Source organism: Protopterus annectens, chromosome 2.part1, assembly GCF_019279795.1.
Source record: "Protopterus annectens isolate FY-2018-M chromosome 2.part1, PAN1.0, whole genome shotgun sequence".
In the NCBI taxonomy this organism is placed as follows: domain Eukaryota; kingdom Metazoa; phylum Chordata; order Ceratodontiformes; family Protopteridae; genus Protopterus; species Protopterus annectens.
Window position 1 is genome coordinate 1391214157 of NC_056729.1, and position 22567 is coordinate 1391236723.

Sequence of the window (22567 nt, forward strand, 5' to 3'; positions counted from 1 at the left end):
GTCTAGTGTCATTAGCTCATTGCCTTAATATTGCTACAACTCAAGTGCTCCAGGTTGCACTGCATCTGAAGTGTTTGTGTGTTTTAGCTGCTTTTCTGTATATATAGACTTCTCTGTTTCTTTAACTAAATAAGCTCTGCAAAGTTGTTTTATTGCATTCCTGCCTGTATTTCTGAGTTTTTTGCACTTTTAAAGTTTGTTTTTGCTTAGTTTAACTGGTACGCTACACACTCAAGTGCGCTAGCTGAATTAAAGCATTTACTGTGTTTCTGTACCTAATTTCTGCTACTTTGCCAAAAAAAAAAAAATCCTTGTTTCCCGCCTTTACTGAACTAGAATAGTCCAGTCTTCAGGTATTGCTGATCTCTGGGCTGTGTCATAGTTCCTGTGTTGCCCATATCCTTATTTGGATAGGAGGAAGCTTCTTTGTTCACCAGTGAGAGTGGGGAGCTCTGAGCAGCCTATCTGTCCCTTGAGGAGTGGTTCCAGCCCAGTGACCTGTAGCTTATTGGCCGTTTTGGGCCATTTCCTATCTCTTTCTAACCCCCTGCTTTAAAGCTAGCTTTAGCATGCTTTTGCGCTTGTAATTTAAAGTTTGTCCTGTTTGTTTCATTTACCTGTTGAGGCTACACACTCAAGTGTGCTAGCCTGTGTTACATATTTATTGCATGTTTCTGCTGTTTGTTGCAAAAAAGAAAAAAAAATTATCCTTGTTTCCCATCTTTCCTGACCTAGAGTAGTCCAAATACAGGCTTTGATGTATTCTGGACTTTTGGAAAGTTCTTGTGTTGCCCATTTCCTTTCTTGGATAAAGGGAGGCTTCTTTGTTCACCAGTGGCAGTGGGGAGCTTGGAGCAGCCTATCTATCCCTAGAGGAGTGTTCCCAGCACAAGAATCTGGTAGTTCCTGTGTTGCCCATTTCCTTTCTTGGATAAAGGGAGGCTTCTTTGTTCACCAGTGGCAGTGGGGAGCTTGGAGCAGCCTATCTATCCCTGGAAGAGTGTTCCCAGCACAAGAATCTGGTAGTCTTTGTTGCAAAAAAGAAAAAAAAATGTATCCTTGTTTGACATCTTTTCTGACCTAGAGTAGTCCAAATACAGGCTTTGCTGTATTCTGGACTTTTGGAAAGTTCTTGTGTTGCCCATTTCCTTTCTTGGATAAAGGGAGGCTTCTTTGTTCACCAGTGGCAGTGGGGAGCTTGGAGCAGCCTATCTATCCCTAGAGGAGTGTTCCCAGCACAAGAATCTGGTAGTTCCTGTGTTGCCCATTTCCTTTCTTGGATAAAGGGAGGCTTCTTTGTTCACCAGTGGCAGTGGGGAGCTTGGAGCAGCCTATCTATCCCTGGAGGAGTGTTCCCAGCACAAGAATCTGGTAGTCTATTGGCCGTTTTGGGCCAATTTTTAGCTCTTTCAAGTCCCCCTGTATAAAACTCACTTTGGCACGGTTTTGCCCTTGTTACTACTCAGCCAAGCTCCTTGTGGTCCTGCAGAGTGGTGCTAGCAGCAGAGCAACTGCTAACCTGATAAAAGTGTTTGTTTTCCTGCTACTACCTGGGCGACTGTCCGATCTAGCTAAACTGCAAGTATTTCTGCTTCTTGAATTGTTTTAAACTGTTTAAAGTTGTTTTTGCACCTGCACTTTTAAAGTTTGTCCTGTTTGTTGCTTTTACCTTTTGAGGCTACACACTCAAGTGTGCTAGCCTGTGTTACATATTTATTGCATTTTCCTGCTGTTTGTTGCAAAAAAAAAAAAATATATATATATATATATATATATATATATATATATATATATATATATATCCTTGTTTCTCATCTTTCCTGACCTAGAGTAGTCCAAATACAGGCTTTGCTGTATTCTGGACTTTTGGAAAGTTCCTGTGTTGCCCATTTCCTTTCTTGGATAAAGGGAGGCTTCTTTGTTCACCAGTGGCAGTGGGGAGCTTGGAGCAGCCTATCTATCCCTGGAGGAATGTTCCCAGCACAAGAATCTGGTAGTCTATTGGCCGTTTTGGGCCAATTTTTAGCTCTTTCAAGTCCCCCTGTATAAAACCCGCTTTAGCGTGGCTTTGCGTGATTTTGCGCATAGCGCAGCATCGGGCAGCACCACTTAATTGGGTTTAAACCATTCTCGGCTCCACAAAGTCTGCTCTTCACTTTTTCCCTTAGAACTGATCTAGTTCTCATAATAAACACCCTATTCCCACTCTAAAGCCTGGCACTTGCTCACCAAAGCAATTATATAAGTCAGCACTAAAAAATTAAAAGCACTACACCCTTACAAACTCCCCTTGAGTACTTTGTTCCCCATTGGCCCTTTTTCCAATTATAAAGGAATTCCCAATACTATTCTAGCATGTCCAAAGGTCAGTTGTCAATCTCCTCTCCGGTCCAGCTGGTGAATCTGGGAATCTTGAGGCAATGTTACAACTGCCTCATGTACACAGACAACCATCTCCTCCTCCCAACAAATTCCAACACATGTGAGAGATGCAACCATACAGCCAAACTGGAGGCTAAGCTCTCTCAACTCAGTACTGGCATAACCAGTCAGGAGGAGAAAGAAACCACACTCACTACAATTCCAGTCTCACATAGACCTACAACGACAGCAAACCAAACACATAAACACACAAAAACATACTCGGAGGCTCTAAATAAAAATCTGCCTAAGCAGCAGAGACCTCCAAAGCAGGCACCCAAGCAACCGCTACCCCAAAACAAAACACATGCAACACATAGCTCACAAAGCCAGTGTGCCGAACAGTCACAGCCCTTAAGGCTAAACAACACACCTGATACACTTGTAATAGGTGACTCTATCGTCAGGCACACTGACGTCCCACTCACCAGGCTGAACAAGGAGAAGGTCATGGTGAGCTGCCTGTCGGGCGCTAGGATCTGCCACATAACACAAGCACTTAGGTCACTCCAAGGCAAGTACAAATATGACTCAGTCATTGTCCATGCTGGTGTGAATGACCTGAGACGTACCTCCCTGGACTACATGAAAAGAGACATAGAGGAGCTCTCTGAGCATGTAGCCCAGGCCGGTATGACCCTGACCTTGAGTAGCATCTTATCCTCACCAAGAATGATGCCACAATATGAAGCCAAGATGATCAATTTCAACAATTGGCTTAAGTATTGGTGTCATTCAAAAGGGATCCAATGCCTGTCTGCATGGGATGACATGCTCGACAAGCCACGATGCTTCGCTAGGGACGGCTTGCACCTGTCACCCCTGGGCTTTTGGATATTGGCAAAGGCTCTTGCCACCCCCATAATGCCTTTTTTAGGCAAGGCTCAGAAGACAAACCCACCTCCATAGGTATCACAAGGGATAAGAAACTAAGAGTAATGCTACTCAACACCAGAAGTCTAAACCTCAAGATGCATGCACTCGAAACTCTCCTTAGCATGGAGAACATCGATATCTGTGCAGTAACAGAACCCTGGTTCAAGGCTCCCGAGAGCACCCCAGCACTACCAAGTTATACCTCATACCATGTTTTTGGCCCCAAAACTTGGACCGAACCACAAAAGGAGGGGGAGTATCAATATTCGTCAAAGATACCCACACCTCCAGGTTGGTGGCACAGCACGAAGCATCAGAGACTATCCATGTGCAACTAACAGTGGGTAAAACTGCCTTCCAGTTTATAGCTTGCTACAGACCACCCTCCCAAACCCAGGAACCCCACTCGGCCTTCCTGAGAACACTGGAAAATATGAAGGTCTCTCCAAACACCATTATACTGGGTGACTCTACCCTAACATAGACTGGGAGCATTACTCTAGCTCCAACACCCTAGCCCAAAGGTTCCTAGAATTTATAAACTCAAATGCTATGGAACAACTTGTTGCCACTCCCACAAGAGGGGAAAACATACTGGACCTGATCATCACCAACATGGGGACTCTATGCTCCAGACCAGAAGTGTATCCCTCACTGGTAAGATCAGACCATAAACTAATCTCACTAGATATTCACATCCTGACCCCAGCCCCTGCCCAGAAAACCACAGTGAAAAACTTCTCTAAAGCAAATTTCACACTCCTCAAAACCGAGGTGGAATCCTTCAAAGCCCCTGGGTCTGTGGAAAATATGGCCCAGACTGCAGAATCCTTTATAAACGCATTCTATGAACACCTTCAGGAATGCATGGATCATTCAATCCCAAATCAAACCAAGACCCAATCCTCCAAAGTTAGGCATCCTGTCTGGTGGACCCCAGCCATAAACAAACTATACAATAGGAGGAGGAAGCTACTACATGATAGAGCAAAATCCCAAAAAGAGAAGGCATCTCTGATCAGTATTAGCAAAATACTACGGGCACTCATAAAATCGTCTAAGGCCAGCTTCGAGAGAAAAATTGCACAGGACACTAAGGATAATCACAAGACTTTCTTTAGTTATGTTAGGAACCTGGGTGGGAATTCCCAGATATGCTCAGAATTAGTCCAAAATGACAAAAAATACACCGAACCCACAGACATTGCCAACATCCTAGCTGACAGGTTCAGCGCAAACTTCTCCCCCCCTTCCCCACCAAAAGGGCAAATATCTATCCCAGCAGAGTGCTGCCCCCCTGACATCTCAGATGCTCAGGTAAGAGCCGCCCTCTCCAAAGCAGAAAACACAGCATCAATGGGACCAGATGGTGTCCCAGGCTGCGTCCTACATGAACTCCAAGAAGAACTAAACCCAAACATAAAACTACTGTTCAATCTCAGCCTTACTACAGGATATGTACCCAAAGAGTGGCGTACAGCAACAGTGGTCCCTCTCCACAAAGGTGGTGCCTCAACAGATCCTGGAAACTATCACCCCATAAGCTTGACTAGCTTGTTCTGCAAAGCTATGGAAAGGATCATCATGGACCTCATAAATAAAGATATTGGGGACCTACAGACACTGGATCCTACCCAGTTCAGCTTTGTTCAGGGAAGATCCTGCCTCTTAAATCTGGTCGATTTCTTTGAAACAGTCACCAAGGCCATTGACGAGGGGAAGATGGTCCACACAGCCTACCTGGACCTTGCAAAAGCCTTTGATACAATACCCCACTCGGGCATTATAGATAAGCTCACCAGCTTAAATATAAACCCCTATGTCACTAGATGGGTTGCAAACTGGCTCAAGGACAGAACCCACATGGTTAGAATTGCTGGAGCCATGTCAGACTCCAAACCAGTTACAAGTGGCGTCCCACAAGGCTCAGTCCTGGGACCTCTCTTGTTTGGTATATATTTCTCGGAGGTACAGGCTAACACGGAAGGACTGTGGCTCACCAAGTTCGCAGATGACTGCAAACTGGGTGCCATAATAGACTCTCCAGCTGACACAAGCATCCTACAAAAGGGCCTCATAAAAACAGACAACTGGTGCCAGAGCCATGGCCTTAAGCTAAACGCCAAAAAGTGTATAGTCATCCCCTTTGGCAAAAACAAAGTGCCCGCAAATTACCACATAGGTGGTAATCCATTAAGTACGGAAGAAGTAATTAGGGACCTGGGGACCCAAGTTGATAGCAATCTCTCATTTGACAACCATGTGGCCAAAGTGGTTAGAAAAACATTTTATATAACCCACCTAATCATGAAGGGATTCACATCTTGATCAGGGGAGGTCATCGTGCCTCTTTACTCATCCCTCATCAGGCCCATAATTGAGTACAATGCCCCCTTTGGGATGTACCTTACCAGACACCTGCAGCAACTGGAAAGACCCCCAAAAGTACCTCACCAAGAGGATCAAAGGGCTCAAACAGATGCCATATGCTGCCCGGTTAAAGAAACTCCAGCTCTACTCAGTGGCATACAGCCTGCTCAGAGGCAATCTGTGCCTGATGTATAAAGCCATGTCCAACCCAGAATTAATGGACATGCTGCACCTCAGAAAATCCAAATCCCATTGAGCTACGCGCTCGAGAGACTTGAACCTCAGCAATGAAATAAATAGGACATGCTGGAGGGACAGATTCATAACCCAGAGGCTCCTTTCACTCTGGAATAAAATCCCAGTCCAGGTTAGGCAGAGTCCCTCATTGACTCTCTTCAAGAGGAATCTTGATGAGTGGATGGGAGATCGTAGGTTTACCCCGGGTATCACTTCCGTGTCACTGTTAGACAGAGGCACAGTATACTAACTTCGGAAAACGGCATAGCAAAATTCATTTAAAATGGGCGGCGAAAGCCATACACACTCTGGCTAGGCTTATAAATGCCATAGGGCAGATAGCCTAGTATGAACCTATGAACAGTTCCTGTTGTGGAATACCAGTCCAGTAGCTTAGTTGTACTTTCATAAAATTAATACAGTCTGTTCCTTTTTATTTCACTGGTACAGTAGAAAATCTCAGATTTTCCCTGTGTGCTCTGTCCTCTAATTCTACCATTTTTGAAAGATGTCTTCTTGAGCAGTCTCACACTCAGCCAGCCTTTTCTTCATTCAACCTATGATTTTTGCAGTTTTATCAGCTCATCTGAATATCAGTTTAAAGCTTCCATTTTTTCCAGCCTTTTATTATTTGCGTTGATATAGTCATTCAGTGTATTTGTTATTTTATTATTGAGCTCTGAGCACATTTGACTTATTTTTTCCTCTAGATTACTTGAATCATGTTTTGCACCAAAGCTGGAGCTTGAAATGTTTTTTTTTTTGCTGAACAGCTGCAGGATTCTTCCTAGTTTAATGTTTTTCTCTTTACCTTTTCTAGTTGATTTTATTTCAGGCTCTCTTAGTTTCTTCTTTGCAGGCATCCCAGATATTGTACTTACTAGTCAGTAACTTAATTTTACTTAAGTTGACACTATCACTGGCTGTTTCTCGTCTTCTTTTTTCACACAGGACATCTGAAGCTAAGTTGTTGATCTAACTGCAGCCACCTTGGAAACATCTTTTACGAGCTTATTTTGATCTGGCCTTATAACCATTGCTGGCATCATAGACAAGCTAAGTGTCTTAAAAAGGAGAGCTATACATGGTGAAGTGGACAGCCAACTGGCTGAAATACAGAAACCACCTAGTTAAGGTGGAAGGCGCCTTTTCAGAAAGTATGAAGGTGAGCAGGATGTGCCCAAGGGCTCAGTATGGATATTCACTAAAAGCAACATCACACCAGACATGACCTCAGCAGACAGATTTACAAAGGAGTTTTACACCTACCTAAATAAATGCACAGAACTTGTAGTCACAGCTAGATAGAAATATACTAGGAAATTTAAAAGCAAACCACCCTGGTAGTCCATTGAAATGATGAAATGAATACATTCTACAGTAAAAGGAAAAAAAACTCATTAGCGCAAACAAAAGATCCAAATTCAAGGAAAATATCAGGATTTGAATAAGAATTTAAAAATGATTATTAGATCTACTAAAGCAGCCCCAGGAGCTCATGTCTGCATCTGAAGCTAAGGACATTTACAAATCCTTCTTTAGTTATACTAGAAAACTAAGAACAAACTCATACTAAATGGCAAAATCTATTCAGACCTAGTAGACAATGCCAATATACTAGCAACTACATTTAGTGCTAATTTAACTCTTGAGATATGCAAGAATTGATAAGACTGTACTGTAATTAGCTGGAACCACTATAATGAGACTGAGAATGAAAGTCTTTATCTGTTAATTACCCCAACTCATGCTGAGCAGGTACCAGTCTCTCCTTTATGGGCCATGTCTTGTGTACTTTTTAGAATGAATCCTCCAAACACTGTAGTTTATTTAATAAGACTTTATTAGATGTTCACAACATCCAAATACTATCTTCATTAACAGTGCTGATTCTAGGTTTCTGCACATATCTTCTGATTGTCCTGAATAATGTAAATGGAAACAGTCTTTATTTGACCTGTCTTCTGGACTCAGGCTCGAGTGTTTGTAATCTTCTCTGTAATAAGAAGTCAAATGAACTAACTAACCTTAACTGACTTTCCTAACTAAAAATGAAGTATATTTTAATAATACCAAAACCCTGTGATGCTTTACATGCCCTCTTAGCCTTGGTTCCCTCGGTTTCTAGGCTTGGTGTTGTATGTGCTTTATTTAACATTCCATTAAGGAACATTCTGTAGCTGATAAGATTGTATCTTTCCCTTGAGAAAAGAACATTCTGTATTTCTGTATTTTTTTCCCACTTTATGCTTATCTTTCCTTTCAAATAAATTGTCTCTCATGTTTGACCAGCAAGGTTATTTTTCTTTCTGCTTAACTGTCTTTTATGCATAAATGAAACAGTTTATTTTACCCCTTTAGCCTGTCTAATGTCTAATAACTACTTTAAAATGGAAGGCCCTAATCTAACAGTTACCCCAACGTCCCTGAAGAAAGTCTACAGGGACCTACTTCTGTAGTTACCTTACATTTGTATTGCTAACTACTGTATACAGCTTTATGCTACCTGACTCATAATCTGAAAAAAAAAAAAAATATTTGGTAAACGTGCAATTTTACTTTGACCACTAGGTGTCAGTTGAGCATTTATGGCCTGTTTGGATTGAAGTCCCTTAACTTTATGATTTGATTTTTAGGGTCTATATGACGCTATCGAATGGACTAAATAGCGAATGCTATTTAGTCGATCCGATACTGTCGAAATGGCAAAATAGTGAAGTCACGGAACATCGAATTTTTTCACAGGGAAAAAATTCAGTGGGCCGTCTTCGGGACTTTGCCAATTCCTCCACTATGGTGCGATCTCGGAGTTGGTATTTTTAAGTATGGGGTGTGGGGGGCAACAGCTCCCCACATGGGGGTGTGGGGCAAAGCCCCCCACTTAAATTTGTGTTTAGGTTTATTTTTTTACAGAGTAGTGCATTTTTTCCCTGGGAAAAAATTGGCTGTTCTGTTTGTTCGATATTTTGTTGTTTCGATATTATCGGTACAATGAAATAGCTTTCGCTATTTACATCGTACGATAATATGATATAGATGCTACTTTTATATCACCTAGATTTATAGGCTTTAGAGTCTTTAAGCCTAAGTTTTGATGTATGAGTGATATATTTAAAACCTGTACATTATTCAGAAAATGAGTGCCTTTTAATTCTGTGGTTTTTAAAGCTGATTAACCTGTCTTTGTGAATATTTATTTAAGTTAGACAGAGTACGAATTGTTAAACCTGCCTATCTTTTTATATTTCTGTATGCTGTAATGGTAAAGTTACACTGTTTATTATCTATGTTTTTTACCTTATGAACTGATGTCTTAGTGTACTATGATGTCTCTTTCTTTTAAATAAATGAATCATTTTCCTGTTGTTTATAGATTTACATATTTAAACACTGCACTGTTTGTTTTCATTGCATAGCCTATCAGCCATGAAGGGTATTTTCTGAAGACTAATTGAAATTTTTACTAAAAAAAAAATAACTTTATAAGTCATCTTGAAGCATAATTATCATATTTTGTGTTAACTTGTGCCTATAAATTTTTATTTAAATTTGCTCTACTTATCTTTTTTAACTTTTATAAACATTTATGAGCTATAATAGTTTACTAAAATCTATACTTTCTGTATTTCAAGTTTATACCTTTGCATTGTCTGTTAGTGTCCTTTTAATTTCTGACTAATGTACAATAATTATGTAAAATGCACTGTAATCTGTAAACTAATTAACAAATTAAGCCTGCCCTGTTATGCCTTGATTGCACTGAATAACTATTACTACCTATTCTTTAGATAACTTATTTTAATAGTTTACTAAACTTATGCTTTCTGTATTTTAGATATATACCTTTGCATTTTATGTTAAGCCTGCCATGTTATATTTCAAGTATACTAAATAACTATTACTCCCTATTATTTAGATAACTTATTTTAATAAGCCTGTAAAAAATAATTCACTTTACCCTTAACTAATGACTAAATAATGTCATTCTGTACTTTACTCTTAAACTAATGACTGAATAATGTGAAGAAACTGAGTATTATTTTTTTATTTTGAGATTTGACTGAAATGTACTATACCGAACACATAACTGAGTATGAATGTTTTATTCTGAATCCTGACTGAAATTTACATTAGCATATATGGAACATTTAAAAATAGCTGTCTATATTCTGAAAACTAACTAAACTAAAAGAATATCTTTTGCCAGTATTAACTAAACACAGATAAAAACATAACTGAAACTGGTACATGTTATATTCTGAAAACCAAACTATTATTAGGCTCTAAGGCCATACATCCACTAGAATGGACTCCACTCCCAACGTGTTGTGTGTACACCATCAGTATGGTCTAAACTCCCTCCTGCCCAGGAAAGCAGTCAGCCCGGTGAATACGGCTTAGCAGTGAACCTAGTCTCCCAGAAAGCGTGCCCAGTGTTATTAAGTGCATTCAGCATGGTCTAAACTCCCTCCCACCCTGGAAAGCAATCAGCCCAGTGATTATGGCTTAGCAGTGGACCTAGTCTCCCAGAAAGCGTGCTCAGTGCTATTAAATGCATTCAGCACAGTCTAAACTCCCTCCCGCCCAGGAAAGCAATCAGTCCAGTGAATATAGCTTAGCAGTGGACCTAGTCTCCCAGAAAGCATGCTCAGTGCTATTAAGTGCATTCAGCATGGTCTAAACTCCCTCCTGCCCAGGAAAGCAATCAGCCTGGTGAATATGGCTTAGCAGTGGTCCTAGTCTCCCAGATAGCATGCTCAGTGCTATTAAGTACATGTAAGCACCTGTGATTATTTATACTAATAAAATAATCAATCTCCCTGTGCTACAGAATTTGTAATTAAACTCCATTTAGTTAATGTCTACTTGAGCCCCGACAGCATTCACACTCGCAGGGATGACCCAATTTCCCCAGTAGGTGGCAGCAAACCTACACAATATTTATCTGATTCTCCAGCACCTAAAACAACCTAATTAAGGTATTTTGGTGTTAGCCATCATAACAGTGCCCTTTCCAGGTCTAGCAACCCCTCTGATTAAGTCTACCTTATGTGATATCCTTATATTCTTGCCTATCTACTAAGTTAAATTACATACTATCAGCAGTCGCTACAACACTATTAGTGTCCTGCCCTCACCTCCAATCACTGATACTTTTTTGGGGCTTACATCTGCTGGGGTCTGTACCCACTTTGTTTGCCCTACGGGCTCTCTCCACTCCCATCCCCATACCTTACCCTACCCTCACTTCCCACCCACCCCCACTACTCCTAAACTTATACCTCTCCATAGTCACCTGACATACTTCCTGCTCCAATCATCTGTCCTAGCTACTTCTCAGTACCTCCTACCTAAACCCCATACCCATATTAGAATTTACAAACCACACCCCCACCACCACCTCACAACAACAAACACTACTTAAACCTTTCCAAGATAAACTACAATGCAAATCCTGTTACCCTTGCTCCTACTAGCCCTCACTTCCCTGTCCTACATTACATCCATACAAACTAGCTTACCCCTAGACAGCACCTCATTCCACACAACACATACTGTAAAACACACCAACTCCCACATATATTTTACAGTCTGTCCAACACTATTTAACAATAGTATTATGCTACACAATCCTAACACCCAACCATCTACAACTATCAACAAGAAAGCAGTCTATGTATTCCTCTCAAACCTAACCTATGCGATCAAACACACATTCACACACAGGGTTGGGAGGGTGGCCTAATGGTTAAGGTGTTTGCCTTACAAACACAAGGTGCAGGGTTTGAGTCTCACAAGGGATAATTGGCTAGGCTTAAAATGGCTTGCAAGGGCAGTTAGCTTAGTACTAATCTATGAACCTATGAACCTATTCAAACTCAGCAAAATACTCCTTATCGCTGGTGACATACACCCAAACCCATGGCCCTCCTTCACTGACCTCCCCAATAGAGCTCAAACTGATCTACTAATCATTAATATCAATACTAGAAGTATGTCCAATAAACTCCAGGATCTACATGCTTTTCTTATTCACTACTCTCCTGACATTCTAACCATTACTGAGTCCTGACTGAAACCACATATCCCTAGCGATGAAATCCTACCACCAGGTTACAATATCTTAAGGTTAGACAGAACAAATAGGAAAGGTGGTGGAGTCGCAATTCTATTCAAAAACAAAATAAACCTCTAGTCATTTCATACCCCTTTGCCAACATTTCAAAATGCTGAAACCATAGGCTCTATCCTACCAATAAACAATGATAAAATAATTAACAGCCTTTGCTGCTACATTCCTCCTGGAAATAACTCTCCAGCCATAGAAGAAATCATTCAATGGCTGAATCATAACTCCCCTCAAGAACAATTTTATTAGGCGACCTCAATATTGACTGGCAAACCTGCAACTCCAGCAACCCCACTAACCAAATTAACCTTTATGGCTTCACCCAACTAATTCAAGAGCCCACCAGAATAGACAAAAAAAGTCCAAAAACAAACCATTATTGATTGGACACTAGTGAATAGCCCCAAACATCACTATCAGACTGGATGCTTACCTGATGTTCTCAGTGACCATCTCCCCACCTTCCTCCTAAGGAAACGAGCCATTACTCCTAAACCCATAACCTACAGACACATCAGGGATGATCGTAACTTAACCCCAGACAACCTAAACAACATTCTAAAGCAATGTAACTGGCAGCCTATAAGAACCCTACACCTATATCAGGTAGTAGACTATTTTAATAATATGTTTATCTCAGTTCTAAATTCCATTGCACCAATAAGAAAGATAAAACCCAAAGCAAACTATGCTCCATGGTTAAGTAAGGACATAAGAGTCCCACTAAAAAACAGAGACAAGGCCTGGAAGCAATGGAAACAAACTCTGATCATACCAAGCAAAATTATAAACAACTTAGGAATCTAGCCAAAAAACTAGCTAAACTAGAAAAACAAAACTACTTCTTAGGTTTCCAAAATAAACACTCAAAAAATCCCCAACAATTTTGGTATAGTATCAACTCCCTACTAAAACCCGGCACAATTGCTACCCCCACACCTACCTCCTCCAATACTAACAGCAAAGATATAGCTTCCCAGCTTAACTGTTATTTCATAAACTCAATTCAAACTCTGTCCAACCAACTAACGAACATTAATAACTCACCAGCCACAACTGTTGGGAACCCTCCTAGCAGCTCTACCAATCAACCATCCTTCTCTCTCTCACCTGTTCCTACATCTAAAATTAAAAAACTTCACCTCAAACTAAAACTACCACACTTGCAGCAGACAATATACCTGCAAACTTCCTACGACTAGCAGCGGACTCCCTATCATATCCAGTATCAACCCTAATAAACAGGTCCATTCAGGAAGCTTATGTACCACAACTATGGAAAATATCCTACATTATACCTCTTCACAAAGGTGGTAAATCTTACGACTTTTCCAACTATCGGCCTATAGCTATTCTTTCCCCCTTATGTAAGCTCCTAGAGAAATGCATAGACTCGCAAGTCATGCAATTCTTGAATACAAACAATCTTCTCTCCTCCACCCAACATGGATTCTGCCCTCACCATAGCACAACTACTGCCCTTCTCTCCTTCACCAATCTGGTTAATCATCATAGAAACAACAACAACTATGTATCTGCTACCTTTTTAGACCTCTCAAAACATTTGACATGGTCCTACTAGCTCCTGGTTCAAAAGCTACTTATCAGACAGACAACAATCTGTACAATGGCAAAATGAGCTATCCCCTCCTCTCCCCAACTCCATAGGAGTAACGCAAGGCTCAATATTAGGCCCACTACTCTTCTCTATTTTTACATATAATCTACACACCTCCTCCAAGCAAACCTCACTAATTTAGTACGCAGATGACTCTGCATTCATCTGCGGAGCCCCATCTGTCAATACCCTACAACAACTAGCCCAAGAATCATTCTCTGCTATTGAAACTTGGATCACTGATATCCAACTCATTCTCAACCCCAATAAAACCAAACTTCTCCTGTTCACCCTTAATAAAACAAAATCGCCCCCCTCTACTTTCTCTGTCTCATCTGTCTCTTTCCATCTACCCACACAAAGCTCCTAGGAGTTGAAATAGACAACAACCTATCTTTCAATCTACATATAGCACAAACCATCCAGAAAGTTCATAAAAAAATGGAAACCCTTTACAGGCACAAAAACTATCTCACAGATAAAGCAAGAAAAGCTCAAACTCACCTCTTATCAACACTTACTTATGCTGCACCAATCCTAACCCATACTAGAAAATCAGATCTGGACAAGTTAGAGTCATGCAATAACAAAATTGCCAAATTTGCCAACAACTCTCATTTTAGAACCCATCACTGCCAAATACTAAAAGAAATTCAGTGGCTTAAATTTCCTCACTTACTAACTTACCAACAACTCACTTGTGCCTTTAACATCAGAAACTTCCCAGAAAAAAACTCCAGCCCTAAAGCAGCTATTAACCTCCCACTCTTCCAGTTACCCTCTCCGCTCATCCAATAAACCTCTCCTCAGTATTACAACTGCTAACAACACTGCAGGTAAAGCCCTATACTCCCACATAATAGCCAAAAAAATGGAACAATATCCCCACTAATATAGCCTCCACAACAACAAACACAAATTTCAAAAAACTACAAATCACATCTCAGGACAACTTGGGTATGCCCATGTATCACTTGACAATCACTATACCTTTTCTTCTCCTCCTCCAAACAACTCCAACTAGAATGTACACTATTGTACTCACATAGATATACATACTTCTTATAATAAGTCACACTGGTCATTGTACTTCTTTCAGTGTACACTTACTATAAATATAAACTGTCTTAAACTAGTTAAAAATAACACATGTAGTCATGTCTATTCTACCTATTTGTAAATGTTAATCTAACAATATTTCAATCCTGCAACGCCTGTAAAATATTGAAAACAAATTATTGAATGTCTCTGCTTGTAAGTAATCTGTCTTTTCATTTTGTATATTTCTCATTGCATTAACAACTGACTATATGTTAATTGTGGAGCTTTTCTCCCCGGGCATCCACTGAAAATGGACCTGGTATAGCTGGATTTTCCCGGTTAACAAATGTAAAATAAAATAATAAATAAATAAATAAAATAACATTATTGCCTGAACATAGACTAAAGGCTAGTAGTTGACAAATTATTTGAAACATGAGAACATTTTGACAGTGTTACATGAACACAGATGGAAAATTAACTGAAATATGTTTTTCTGTCAGTATTATCTGAACATAGTTAAACTAAAACTAGTACTATTGTCCAACTGTCTGAAAACATGAGAACATTTTGATTGTCTGAACACAGACTGAAAACTAGTACTATTGTACAATTGTCTGAAAACATGATAACATTTTGACAGTGTTACATGAACACATAAGAAATGAACTGAAATCTGTTTTTTGTCAATATTGTCTGAATATTGATAAAAACATAAACTGAAACTAGTATTGTTATATAAGTGAAACACACATACCTGCTTTAACTCAAACATTTTAACTTTAAACAAACATTGAAGAAATAACTGAAGCACACAGACAGTCAACTTCTGCACCACAGCTCTTGTCAAATTTTACTCTGCATTGTCCCGTTCGTTGATGGGGTAAAGGAAGGCCTGCTTTAGTGTTGAAGTGTCCTTTTTATCGTTAGAATGTACCGAGTCCTATGCCCGAGAGGATGCACGGTCCAAACCAAGTAGAAAGCTCCAAATAGACCAGCAAGGCAGCACAGAGTTCAATATATTTATTAAATACTGATGAATGAAACAAACTAGTTTCGGCCAACAGCCTTCTTCAGTGTAAAACAGTATAATCAAGTTCATTTGAATCATCCTTTAAATACATATCAAGAGCCAATCAAAAGGTTGAGTCCATGAATACTGATAAGTATGAAAATTATTTGTAATACATGTTTGGGGCATTTAAAGTAAATCATATAGATATACAATAAAAATTGGTATATATACTCGGGTGAGGTCCATCCATAACATGAAAAGTAACCAACAAGTTACTTGCATAAAACAAAACAAATTATTAGTATATTCTAACAAATTTAATAACAATATATTCATACTTAGAATTGGTTTTTATTATGCCATATTGGAAGAGCCTCTATCACAGGCTATTCAACAGTTCTTGGTTAGAGAAACCATAGATAAAAAATATCAGATACTGACGTTCAAAGGACTCAGACATACTATGTCATAGAGGAGCATATGTTAGACCAAATAAATTTGGTATACATGAAAATGTATATATATATAGAGATTGGTAGTGGGCAAGGCAAATAATAAGCATAGAACAAAAATTAGATCAACAGTAATGAGAATAGCAGCCTGAACATGATGGCTTTCACACTTGTCCACCATAAACATGACACCTATTATGTATCTGTCCAAGACAAGATAAGGGGCACCCAATAAATGCAAAAAATCAATATTAAATAATACGATTAATTATTATTATGTTCTAACTTCTCAATCTGGAATGTATTCATGCTTAGGATCTAATTAGTCTTCCCATGTTGAATGAAACACCCACGTGCTTATAACAGTTTGGAATTGACAAACCCATGGCTATTAAATGACTATTATAGATATTGGAAAAATTTCTGCATGCTGTGTCTTAAGGAGCATATATTTGACAGCTACGGTGTATCTATCCACATATATATATCAGTATTGGTCAGTTATTATATATAACTTATAATGGACATGGGATAACTATTATAGATATAGGAAAAATTTTTGCATGCTGTATCTTAAGGAGCATATATTTGACAGCTACGGTGTATCTATCCACATATATATATCAATATAGGTCAGTTATTGAATATAACTTGTAATGGACATGGGATACAATGAAAAAGGATCAACAATACTAAAATCTACAGCCTGAACATAAAGGCTTGCACATTTCTTGAAAAAGTGATGAGGGCTGTTATGTCTCTAGTACACCTATATAAATGACACCATTTACAAACCATAAAAAGATGAAGAAAAAACTAACAATATATCTGATTCCAACTTAAATTTTTTTGAAATCTTAACACCCTGTTCAATATTGAGCCAGGATGTTTTAACATTCATAATCTTAAACAAATGTAAATGGGAGACCAATGAAAATTCCCCACTTGGTGTCCTATAGTTGAAGGTACTAATACTAACTCAATATATTCCCTACAAGTGATCATTTAGTCCCGGGTAAAATAAAGCCCCCAGTGTAATAATCCAGTGTTTCTCCTTTCGATCCAATAGCCCATGCCAACCTTGTTTGTTTGTTCTGTCCCCAGAAATGCGGTCAATGACCATAAAAGTGAATCTCGCTTGGGAGTGTTTTAATGTGTGTTGATATAGGGCACTGGTCTCCTTGTGGTTTTTGATATCACTGCGATGTTCGCTCATTCTAAATCTTAAGGCTCTGGAAGTTTGTCCAACATAGAATCCCCCACAGTAGCAAGAAGCCAAGTACACCACCCAGTCGCTACTGCAGTTTCCAAAGATCTTAATATCAAAAACTTTACTAGTATTACGACTGGTAAATGCCTTGGATTTCAGCATATATTGACAGGAACCACAATGGCCACAGGGGAACGATCCAATGAGTTCATCACCATGAAGTGTCAGTTGTTTGTGAGTAGTCCCCCCACTTGCCATATGTTTAAAGTGTGAAAAGTAGGAACCTAGGGTCTTACCACGTTTATATGAGAAAAGACAACGGGGTCCCAAAAAACTTCGCAGCTTATCATTGGCCAATAAAATGTTCCATTTTAAGTCTGGGGACTTGAATTTTCTGTGACTTTTGATAAAAAGTCCATCAATTTTTTGGATGTCACAGTGTACAGGAACCCAGACAATACTTTGTCTACGAGGGTTTTCCGCAAGTACCCGCAATATAACACCCTGTTACATGCATCAAGTTTACATCCCCGCCACACAATCAGGAGTATTCCAATATCCCAGTTTATACGTATCAAACGTCTCAGTTCCAACATGGAGGAATATCAACTGGCCAGTAGGGATCTCAGTCAGAGGTTTATTAACAGGGGATATGATGGATTTGATATTCTGTCGGCTCAGAGTAGAGCTAATCGTCTTGCGAGGGACGACTTACTACAATATAAGAATAAAAACAAAAATCCATCTTCTTCTAACACAAGTGTTAGGTTCATCACCACTTATAGCAGAAATATCAATATGATTAGAAACATCATAAATAAACATTGGAACATTTTATTGGCCAATGATAAGCTGCGAAGTTTTTTGGGACCCCGTTGTCTTTTCTCATATAAACGTGGTAAGACCCTAGGTTCCTACTTTTCACACTTTAAACATATGGCAAGTGGGGGGACTACTCACAAACAACTGACACTTCATGGTGATGAACTCATTGGATCGTTCCCCTGTGGCCATTGTGGTTCCTGTCAATATATGCTGAAATCCAAGGCATTTACCAGTCGTAATACTAGTAAAGTTTTTGATATTAAGATCTTTGGAAACTGCAGTAGCGACTGGGTGGTGTACTTGGCTTCTTGCTACTGTGGGGGATTCTATGTTGGACAAACTTCCAGAGCCTTAAGATTTAGAATGAACGAACATCGCAGTGATATCAAAAACCACAAGGAGACCAGTGCCCTATATCAACACACATTAAAACACTCCCAAGCGAGATTCACTTTTATGGTCATTGACCGCATTTCTGGGGACAGAACAAACAAACAAGGTTGGCATGGGCTATTGGATCGAAAGGAGAAACACTGGATTATTACACTGGGGGCTTTATTTTACCCGGGACTAAATGATCACTTGTAGGGAATATATTGAGTTAGTATTAGTACCTTCAACTATAGGACACCAAGTGGGGAATTTTCATTGGTCTCCCATTTACATTTGTTTAAGATTATGAATGTTAAAACATCCTGGCTCAATATTGAACAGGGTGTTAAGATTTCAAAAAATTTAAGTTGGAATCAGATATATTGTTAGTTTTTTCTTCATCTTTTTATGGTTTGTAAATGGTGTCATTTATATAGGTGTACTAGAGACATAACAGCCCTCATCACTTTTTCAAGAAATGTGCAAGCCTTTATGTTCAGGCTGTAGATTTTAGTATTGTTGATCCTTTTTCATTGTATCCCATGTCCATTACAAGTTATATTCAATAACTGACCTATATTGATATATATATGTGGATAGATACACCGTAGCTGTCAAATATATGCTCCTTAAGATACAGCATGCAAAAATTTTTCCTATATCTATAATAGTTATCCCATGTCCATTATAAGTTATATATAATAACTGACCAATACTGATATATATATGTGGATAGATACACCGTAGCTGTCAAATATATGCTCCTTAAGACACAGCATGCAGAAATTTTTCCAATATCTATAATAGTCATTTAATAGCCATGGGTTTGTCAATTCCAAACTGTTATAAGCACGTGGGTGTTTCATTCAACATGGGAAGACTAATTAGATCCTAAGCATGAATACATTCCAGATTGAGAAGTTAGAACATAATAATAATTAATCGTATTATTTAATATTGATTTTTTGCATTTATTGGGTGCCCCTTATCTTGTCTTGGACAGATACATAATAGGTGTCATGTTTATGGTGGACAAGTGTGAAAGCCATCATGTTCAGGCTGCTATTCTCATTACTGTTGATCTAATTTTTGTTCTATGCTTATTATTTGCCTTGCCCACTACCAATCTCTATATATATATACATTTTCATGTATACCAAATTTATTTGGTCTAACATATGCTCCTCTATGACATAGTATGTCTGAGTCCTTTGAACGTCAGTATCTGATATTTTTTATCTATGGTTTCACTAACCAAGAACTGTTGAATAGCCTGTGATAGAGGCTCTTCCAATATGGCATAATAAAAACCAATTCTAAGTATGAATATATTGTTATTAAATTTGTTAGAATATACTAATAATTTGTTTTGTTTTATGCAAGTAACTTGTTGGTTACTTTTTCATGTTATGGATGGACCTCACCCGAGTATATATACCAATTTTTATTGTATATCTATATGATTTACTTTAAATGCCCCAAACATGTATTACAAATAATTTTCATACTTATCAGTATTCATGGGCTCAACCTTTTGATTGGCTCTTGATATGTATTTAAAGGATGATTCAAATGAACTTGATTATACTGTTTTACACTGAAGAAGGCTGTTGGCCGAAACTAGTTTGTTTCATTCATCAGTATTTAATAAATATATTGAACTCTGTGCTGCCTTGCTGGTCTATTTGGAGCTTTTTATCGTTAGGCCTTTAAACCTCTTTTTTATCTCTTGTGTAAGGTTGGGTGAGTAAAGTTCTTGATTGTATTTAGTATTAGATCCTTAAAAATAACATTTGCATCTTTAACAATTATAAACTGATAGTATTGCTTGTTGTCCTGACCTTATTTACATTTTCTGCATGAAAGAAACATCTGCAGCTTTAACAATTATAAACTGATAAACTGATAGCATTGCTTATTGCCCCAAACTTATTTACATTTTTCTGCATGAAATAAACATTTGCTGCTAATAAACCTTTGCAAGTCTGTAAGCAAACTGATAATCTTAAATTAAATTAAGTAGTAATGTTTCACTATGCATTTTTGTACCTATATAAAATCAATTTTAACTGTTGAACTTTTTACATTTTGTCTCGTGACCCTAAGATTTTTAACATACTGTTCTGTGAGTGAAACTCCACCCACTGTCCTACCATAACCATTTCTTTAGCTGACATCATTTAATTTTTCGTTAAGTACTGAATGCTGCAAGAATTTATTATTACTGTCTACAATTTTTTGGATAAATAGTAAAACTGTAAATGCATTAAATGGATAGCACTTTCTTTAATTCAGCTTGCTAGGCTGGCTGTAATCTGAGCTGATGTGCTTGGCAAACTATCATTTCCGTACGGAACATATACAGTCTCAAACTGATTACATAATGTACTCTTTTATACATAAGATCTGAATTTTAACTGTGTTGTCACTTTTACAATGTAGCATAGACTTTAAATTTACATTCTGTAAACTACCAAACATTATTTTGTCTCTGTCTGTATTATGATATTGTTTATGCACTGCAACACTTTAAACGTGTTATAGTCTGATGAGACCAAGGTTGAACTTTTTGGCCATAATTCCAAAAACAGCACTTTGCATCACCAAAGGAACACCATTCCCACGGTAAAACATGGTGGAGGCAGTATCATGCTTTGGGGTTGCTTTTCTTTAGCTGGAACTGGGGCTTTAGTTAAGGTGGAGAGAATTATGAATAGTTCCAAATACCAGTCACTTTTGGCCCAAAACTTTCAGGTGTCTGCTAGAAAGTTGAAGATGAAGAGGACTTTCACCTTTCAACATGACAATGACCCCAAGCATACATCCAAATCAACAAAAGAATGGCTTCACCAGAGAAAACTAAAGTTTTGGAATGGCCCAACCAGGACCAGACCTAAATCCAATAGAAAATCTGCGGGGTGACCTGAAGAGGGCTGTGCACAAGAGATGCCCTCGCAATCTGACAGATTTCGAGCACTTTTGCAAGGAAGAGTGGCAAATATTGACAAGTCAAGATGTGCCAGGCTGATAGACTCCTACCCAACAAGACTGAATGTTGTAATTAAATCAAAAGGTGCTTCAACAAAGTATTAAAGGGTGTGCACACTTATGCAACCAGCTTATTGTACATTTTTTATTTTTCATATTTTGTACAGGTTATAGGTCACATTAAAAGGTGGGAAAAGTTTTGAAATTATTTACTGTGGTCTCTGTTTTATATCACAAAAACCTGGCATTTTAACAGGGGTGTGTAAACTTTTTATATCAACTGTATTCTTTGTGCTATCCCTTTACTCAGCTTCTTACAGGATCTAGTGTGGTGATCTATGCCTTTCATTACCAAGCCATTAGGGACATCATCCACCTTGGTCTCCTGTATCTTTGCAAGTCAAATAGCTACACTAATACCAGAACTAGGGACGTAAATCTCCACCAGTACATAAAATAAAATGTGTTAGAGAAGCAAATTTATTACCCAATGCCTACCATACTTCTAGAAAAAAACTTACTTTGAAATTTTAACAAAGTGGCAGCTTAATATCCAAATTAAGCTTGGATGATTGGATGAGTACCCATACATTTATTCCAGGAATGACCTGATTTGTTCCTTTTGAGAAGGGATACAGCATGATGGTGGGTAGTAGAAAGGTATAAATGTCTTGCGACTCAGTTGCCTTATATTTCCTATGTTCTTATGATCCTATGGATCCTTTGATGACCCCAACTAGAAAATGTATTTAGCTGGTGCGTCTAGCTATAAAGACACATGCACAGCTATATCTTCATGCTGAGTAGTTTCCTGCATGATTCTAAACTGTTGGGGGAGGAAGTGTTATAAATCAGTGATAAAAACACAGTCCCCCTTTTGAGATTTCATTATAAATCTTTCAATGAGTAACATTGAGTAACATGAGTAACAAGAGCAGGTTTTGTAGTGTAGTGGTTATCACGTCTGCTTCACATGCAGAAGGTCCTGGGTTCGATCCCCAGTGGAACCATT

At 38.6% G+C, this 22567-nt stretch overlaps 1 protein-coding gene and 1 non-coding gene across 4 annotated transcripts in view; one reads left to right on the top strand and one right to left on the bottom strand.

Annotated features, from left to right (window-relative positions):
• Positions 1-22567, bottom strand: part of DPYSL5 (dihydropyrimidinase like 5) — a 1161038-nt gene that overhangs the window by 144979 nt on the left and 993492 nt on the right. The window lies entirely within an intron of this gene.
• TRNAV-CAC lies at positions 22493-22565 on the top strand. The gene has a single exon. It is a non-coding gene; the product is annotated as a tRNA-Val (tRNA).